Source organism: Helianthus annuus, chromosome 15 (assembly GCF_002127325.2).
Source record: "Helianthus annuus cultivar XRQ/B chromosome 15, HanXRQr2.0-SUNRISE, whole genome shotgun sequence".
Taxonomy (NCBI): domain Eukaryota; kingdom Viridiplantae; phylum Streptophyta; class Magnoliopsida; order Asterales; family Asteraceae; genus Helianthus; species Helianthus annuus.
The window spans coordinates 164391672-164400359 of NC_035447.2; positions in this window are offsets into that span (position 1 = coordinate 164391672).

The following is an 8688-nucleotide window of genomic DNA, read 5'->3' on the forward strand; positions in this document are numbered from 1 at the left end:
TCCTGTGATCGGTGTAAATCGTGCACCTGGTACCGTACAGGTAGTGTCGCCATATCTTAAGCGCGAAAACAACAGCTCCCAGCTCTAAATCGTGCGTCGTGTAGTTCCGTTCATGAACCTTGAGTTGCCGCGAAGCGTAGGCAATAACTTTATCCCGCTGCATCAATACACAACCAAGCCCCTGTATCGATGCGTCACAATAAACCACGAAGTCATCCGTGCCCTCTGGCAATGAGAGAATAGGTGCGCTGCAAAGCCTATCCTTTAAGTACTGAAAAGCGGTCTCTTGCGTATTACCCCATCTGTAAACGACACCTTTCTGTGTTAGCATAGTAAGTGGTTGCGCGATCTTTGAGAAGTCTTTAATAAATCGCCTGTAGTAACCCGCCAAACCCAAGAATTGGCGTATTTCTGTCGGTGTACGTGGTGCTGGCCAGTTTCTGATCGAATCAACCTTGGATGGATCGACATGAATCCCATCCTTGTTTACCACATGGCCTAAGAAGTGGACTTCACGAAGCCAGAAGTCGCATTTTGAAAACTTTGCGTACAGTTGCTCTTTTCGAAGAAGTTCCAAGATAAGGCGTAAGTGCTGCTCGTGCTCCTCCTGACTCTTGGAGTAGATCAAAATGTCGTCGATGAAGACGATAACAAACTTATCAAGATATGGTTTGCACACCCTGTTCATAAGATCCATGAAGACTGCAGGCGCGTTCGTAAGCCCGAATGGCATGACAAGAAACTCGTAATGACCGTAGCGAGTTCTGAAAGCGGTTTTGGAGACGTCCTCATCCCGGACTCTCAGCTGATGATACCCTGACCTTAAATCAATCTTGGAATAGTAACACGACCCTTGCAACTGGTCGAATAGGTCATCTATGCGCGGAAGAGGATAACGGTTCTTCACCGTCACCTTATTGAGTTCGCGGTAGTCGATGCACATCCTGAACGTACCGTCTTTCTTCTTCACAAATAACACTGGAGCTCCCCAAGGCGAAGAGCTTGGACGAATAAAGCCCTTTTCCAAGAGCTCTTGTAGCTGCTTCGACAGTTCTTCCAGTTCGGTTGGAGCTAAACGATACGGTGCGCGGGCTATTGGTGCTGCTCCAGGAGCTAACTCAATCTGAAACTCGACTTGACGATGAGGAGGTAAACCAGGTAAATCTTCAGGAAACACTTGAGGAAAATCACGCACAACTGGTATATCCTCCAGCTTCTTTTCCTTTGCTGATGCGTCAGTGACAAGTGCCAGAATGGCAGTATGTCCCTTTCGTAAACATTTCTGCGCCTTTAAGAAAGAGATGATGCCAACCACAGCACCACTCTTGTCACCTTGTACTTCGAGAGGTTCTTGGCTGGAGCGAGGAATACGAATAACTTTTTCTTTGCATAAGATCTCCGCGTGATGTTGGGATAACCAATCCATACCGATGACGACGTCGAAACTACCCAAAACTATGGGTATGAGATCAATCGAGAAAGTCTGACCCGCTAGAACAATACTACAACCCTTGACTACCTGTGTGGCTTCTACACTTTTACCATTGGCTAGTTCTACGACGTGTTTGGTGTCTAGAGGTGTTGGTGTACGTTTTAATAATTTACTCATTTTCAATGACATATAGCTTGTATCAGCACCCGAATCAAACAAGACAGTAACATAAATATCGTCGAGAAGAAACTTACCCATAACCACATTGGGATCATTCACTGCATCTCCTCGACCCAACACAAAAGCACGACCACGAGCTTCATTACCGTTGTTGTTGTTACCATTACCCTGATTGTTGTTATGGTTGTTGTTGTTCTGGTTTCTGTTCAGCTGAGGGCAATGCCTTTTGAAGTGACCCTCTGCACCGCAATGAAAACACCCTTTGTTACCCTGCTGCTGATTCTGCTGTGCTTGAGGTTGCTACTGATTCTGGTTTGCAGGTTGAGGGCTTCTACAATCTTTGGCCTCATGACCCGCCTTGAGGCATCTTTGACAACGAACCTGGTTACACTGGCCACGATGATGCTTGTTGCAGGTGTTACACTTTGGAAGATTTCCTCGATACCTTCCCTGTCTGTGGCTGCCTGAGGAGTGCTGACTTGGACTCTGGTAACTGTCTGTCTTTCGCTGTTGAGCTTGTGACTGCACTGAAGCTGATCCCTTGCTAGAATCCCCATCCCATTTTCTCTTACTTTCACTGGGAGTAGCAAGTGTAGTAGAAGCAGTAGCGGTAGCAGTGGCACTGATACGCTTAGGCAGTTTATTCTGATCCACTGCCTGGTCGGTGATGCGGTGAGCGAGACGCTGGATTTCCTGGATGTTGTTGAGGTTAGCCGAGGTAACGTGGCTCTGTATTTCTGGTGCCAACCCTTTGAGATACAACTCAATACGCTTGTATGGAGGGTCCACCATAGTTGGACATAACACAGCCAACTCATTCGATCTCTTGGTGTAAGCTTCGATTTCCGAACCAACCATTTTCAAGTTATACAACTCATCCTCCAACTTGTGAATGTCTTCTCTAGTGCAGTATTCCCTCTTGATCAATTCTTTGAAATCATTCCAGGGTGTGGCGTTAGCAGCTGCCAACCCTAAGATCTGCACTTGTGCGTTCCACCAAGTGAGCGCAATCCCTTCAAGTGTGCCAGTGGCGAACTTCACCCTGCGAGCCTCAGGGCATTCACACATTTCGAAAACCGACTCGAGCTTTTCAAACCAGTGGAGGAGTCCAACTGCTCCCTCCGTGCCACTGAACGAGCTAGGACGACAATCCATAAAATTCTTGAAGGTGCACCCAGGTTGTTGCTGAGCGGGTTGACCTATTGTGGACGAATAGGGCAAAGTTAAGTACGAGAATTAATGTAGGATCTAAGGATCCTAGTGTCTATACTGCAGGGTATACTACCTGCTTGGGCGGCTGCAACTGCCGCAGCAACGAGAGCCTCTAGCTGGGCTTGAGTCATGGTAATTCGTGCGGCCATTGATCTTCACATCAAAGGCAACATAAGTGAGAAAGGTTCGCGAATAGTGCGATGACAGAAGAGTGTAAGCACATAAGTATTCTCATGCAATGACAAGTTGTGAGCAAGGTAATGTAAGCATACTACGAGCAAAGTTCTATGCAAATTCTAGCATGTAGGCAATAAACATAAACCTTATTACCTAAGAAGTTGAGTCTTGCACGTGGAGCGAAGCGTCGTTGTGGATCGTTGAGAGCACTATTCTGGTTATAGTCTGGTTTTAATAAAAACGTTTTCCCATATTAAAACCAAGTTCTCTATAACCAATGGCTCTGATACCAATCTGTCACACCCCCAAAATCCACCTGCGGAGTATCACCGCTTGGGAGCGTGACTGACCAGGATCAAGCCACCAATCATACAGAACATTGTATAAAGTAAAGTAAACACATTATAATCCAAACCATTTCCATATGAAAGGTGTTTCCAAAACATAAGTAGGTTAACATTGTTTAGCGGAAGCGTACTATTGTAAAACCCATAGCAAATAAGTATCAAACATCAAAAGTGTTTAACAAGGTGATCACGATTCAAGCCCCACAACGACCAGCTCCTCCGTGTGCAAGCTCCAAGTACCTAACGATCTGCAAGGCATGTAACAGAATGATCAACAAACTAGTTGAGCGAGTTCACAGAAAGTAAATGCGTAAAAGTAAGTTCGTTTGTAACAAGTGGCTCTACTGGGCCGATTGTATGTTCTATTGGTGGTGGTGTTCCACGTTACTGGTGGTGGTGTTCCACGTTGTATAACCACTAGACTACTCGTAACTATAGGTATCCTTCACAACCGAGGATAGTGATCAGTATGAGTATCCTTCACAACCGAGGATAGTGATCAGTATAAGTATCCTTCACAACCGAGGATAGTGATCAGTATAAGTATCCTTCACAACCGAGGATAGTGATCAGTATAAGTATCCTTCACAACCGAGGATAGTAATGTGGTAGTCTAGTCATAGTGTCAATAATGTATCTAATCAACCTTATCCTTTCAATCCCTTTCCCAACACCCCGGGAATCCCATGCCTTGGTAAGAGTGTGAACTCACCTTGGTTTTGCTCGGTATGCTAGGTTATGCACTCACTAGTAATTAATCAAGTCCTATTGTATGCACGTATAACAAATCAGTTCATGTTCAAATGATGCGCATGCAATCTAATGTCACATTGTGCTTGATAGTCAATCTCATGTATCAATCATGTATCATGTAACAGTTAACTCATCCATACAATTCACGTAGCTCATATGTACCAGATCATGCATCACTCACAAACTCAGACAAGTATAGGGGGGGGGTTTCCCCTGTTCAAAACTCGGGTGGTACATATAATCATCATACAATAAACTCAGACTATCATGCTTCACACACAAGTTTGGTCCATTGATACATTCATTAAGTTCGGGCCCAACATATAACAATATACTCGGTCCAAATTGAAGTAATTATACTCGGACCAAGTGAAGTGATTATACTCGGACCAATCAAGTGTTATTCTCGGACCAAGCAACCCATTTAAAGTCGGACCAAATTAGCACATTATACTCGGACATATAAGAGACTAAACTCGGTCCATTATAAGCTATTAAACTCGGACCACTTGCAAGCCCAATTAAACTCGGACCACTTGCAAGCCCAATTAAACTCGGACCAATGATATGTTGATTAAAGTCGGACCATGTTAACTCAATTAAATTCGGACCAATGGTATGTTGATTAAACTCGGACCAAAGATAGATATTTAAGTTCGGACCAATCTATTCATTTATTAAACTCGGACAAACTCACTAGATTAAAGTCGGACCAAGGCCCATTCAATTAAACTCGGACCATAGTGGTCCAATTATACTCGGACTAGTTGAAATGAATTTAAACTCGGACAATATCATGAATTAAACTCAGACAACATATTCATTCACAAACTCAGAGAACATTTCAATCATTCATTCGTTAAAATCAAAGCAGTTACGTGAATCATACGAACAAACCCTAATATCAAACATAGTGACGGCAGAATCATAATCAATCCACTCATGCTCAACAAAAATCAAACTATATCATTATAGGAGTCATCTATCAATCATACGACTATTCATTATCATCAATAGTTCAGAATCAAATCAAAATCACAACCTATCACATGAAGAACTAGGGTTTTCCAAGAACACAAGAATCAAGAAATCAATAAACAATCAACAATTATTCACAACAATGATTAAACAATTACCTTGAATGATTCTAGATGAGTAAAGTGATCAAACTCGTGATGATTATCTTGGTGATGATGGTGGTGATGATTGCTAGAGCCCAAGAAATGAGAGTACGTTCTTTGGTTTTGGTGAAAGTGATTAGTGAATGATTAGGGAGGGGATTAGGGTTAAGTGTTACTAGAATTTCACTAATGGTCCTCTACATCCTCAAGTATTACATTTTACAATAGTGCACCATTCCAATTAATTACACAATTTCACCACCAAGTTTACACATTTGACAAGTTTCACAAATAACAACCAACAACTATACACAATCAAACAATCAAAATATATATAATTTCATGGAATTCAATTGTGCAATTACATGAACGTGCAATAAATACGAAATAGAAATCTTGGAAATTCGAGTTGTCACAATCCGTACCTTAGTTAGCAAGCAAAGCAAAACCAAATAATCAAGTCGACACCAAAAATCAAGAACCTATAATCCCGTTACAGCCCGAATTAGTTTTATGAACATTACTTGTTTCGATATTAAGAAGTTCCCGGCGACCAAGGTTTAAATTTGAGTTTATTAACATTTTATTGTATAAAAAATTATGGCTAAAGAATTTAAACCATTATTTCACCTACTAATATTTTCCATAGAGACATGGATTGGATATTTAATCCACATACTTGAACCCACAAATTTATAACTAAAATTCAACAGTTACTTCCATTTGATTTTACAATCAACTACCACATAGACTACTACTCCAACGAATAACGAAAAATAAAAATATACCAGCATAGAAAAGATAGAGATAAACTTTGATTTTTTTTCTACGTAAAGTAGTAATCTATGTGGTAGTTGATTGTAAAATCAAATGGAAGTAACTGTTGAATTTTAGTTATAAATTTGTGGGTTCAAGTATGTGGATTGAATATCCAATCCATGTCTCTATGGAAAATATTAGTAGGTGAAATAATGGTTTAAATTCTTTAGCCATAATTTTTTATACAATAAAATGTTAATAAACTCAAATTTAAACCTTGGTCGCCGGGAACTTCTTAATATCGAAACAAGTAATGTTCATAAAACTAATTCGGGCTGTAACGGGATTATAGGTTCTTGATTTTTGGTGTCGACTTGATTATTTGGTTTTGCTTTGCTTGGTAACTAAGGTACGGATTCTGTTTTCTTTTCATCATAGTATATTTTTATTTTTCGTTATTCGTTGGTACGGTTCCTGTCATTGTCATCATATATTTTATTCATATCCGTTACTTTGTAGTACGAGTGTTTTCATTAGATGGTTCGGTTCGTATTGTTATATGATTGGTATTTGTTGTAGCATGCAATAGACCTTAGATTTTGTGCTCGTTATTGCATGTTCCCTTTAGACTTATGTCAAGATACTTTTATTTCTTATACGCTTTGTACTCTGTCACCCGAGCAATTATAAGTTACTTGTCGTTGGGGCGTCAACGACATGGCACTCATCGTGACGGTGCGTAACTAAAGTTCACGGCGTTTCTAGTTTGTGCTTGTGTAGCACATGGCCCCTAGAGGCGAATAGATCGATCTTAGCTCTGACTCCTGACTCCTGACTCCTGACTCCTGTTGAGATGGAATAATGTGTGTGCGCCTACACGCACCATCTCGGCGCATGGACTATAGCCATGCATGCCTCTGTTTAGGCTCGTGGGTGCTTCTATATTACGTGACTTGTTTTATTGTTATATGTGGTCACGTATGTCTTGTCTCTGTTATGATATGTTTGATATGATTATATGCATCTGATTATGTTCAGTATCTGTTATCAGTTCAGTATAAGTTTTGGGATTCAAGTTATAAAAGTACTTGTTTCAGTGCCATCTTTTGTATTTGTTAGTGTCAGTACCGATCCGTTTTGCTTCCGTATGCCTGCCTTGCTTTTACTGTTGATTTCTCCGTTACTGAGCAACTTTTTGGCTCAGCCGTAGTTTCTTTCTTGTGTTTGTCTTATGTGTTTGACAGGTAATTTGGGGAACGTGGGGAATAAGTGAAGAGTGTTCTGAAGATAAAGATTTTTTTTTTTATTTCGGTAATGTAATGAAAATGTAATTAGGCTCTTTTGTTTTCAACGTCATGGATTGGTTTTAGTTATGATATCTGTATGAGTGACACGTCAGCCTGTTCAGGTTGGGGTGTTACAGAGATCATGAAGTCTCAAGTCGAGACCTTGCCGGTCTCGAGTCCTTGAAGTCTGTCTCGAGTTGTCACGTTTTGGTCTCGAGTCGCAACCGAAGGTCTCGACTCGCAATCACGGCTGCGTGCACAGGAAATCCTTCTAGAACCTGCCAACTTGTACTATCCAATAGAATTTCGGTTTCGTGAAATTGTGTACTATCCTATTACATTGCACTAACATGTTTTCTTGTCTAACCTTGATTCAAAACAGATCAAACATACAAATTTTCAAATGTTCATATCATATTCAAATAGTTCATATCATATTCAAATAGTTCATGATATCTTGTTCAACTCATACTCATAAAGTTCTTCATGATGTCATTCAAGCATGAAAGTTGTGATTAAGGATCATGTGAGCATTTATTCTTGATATCATGTCAATCTCGCAACCCCTTACCAAACATCCTAACACTTTTCTAGCATGAATCCCTTGTTTAGACATACTAGTTTATCCATAACATTCATCATTCATACGGTTTATGAGGAGCACATTGTTCATCTACAAGTTGCATATTCACAGTTTGCTCATCATGCATCATTTAAACATTCACAACAACAAACACCTATTATGCTACACATTCATTCAAGTAGTATCATGTTGTACCCTAAAATCACCTTAAAGACCAAACAACTACAAAACACATACCGGCTGGATATGGAGAATCAATGAACTAGCTTCCGAATGATGATAATGAGCTGATTTCCGAGAGTCCTATTGCTGCCGGTTGAGTCCGAGAGTTGAGAAGGAGGAGATGATTTTGTTGGGGTTTTAGGGTTTTAGTGAGAGAAAGATGAGAGGAGAGGGAGAAGGAGAGTGTGTGAGAGTGAGGGTGAAATGGGGGAGAGTGCAAAAGAAGAGTGTGTGCGGGCTTTGGGTTTTATACCCGTCTCGAGTGGGGTTCATCGGGTTTGTGGCCCAACCGGCCCAGCTGATACCGTTTACTCGAGACCGAGTGGTCTCGAGTCGGGTCCTTGTGTTGTTGGGTTGGGTATGTAGGTTGGCAGCCCCTAGTGTGCCAGTTAGGCGATCTCGAGTCGGAACCATGGTCTCGGTTCATGAGTACATATATACATATATATACATATTTATATTTATTACGTACACGTAGTCTAATACACATATCATATAGTGTGTCACGATAATCCACTGAATTTTTCATTTAATATAATATATATACACGCATAGTTAATATACACAGGTTGCTCGGGAAAACTCAAAGTGTCACGTTATCCCCAAGTTTTAAGAA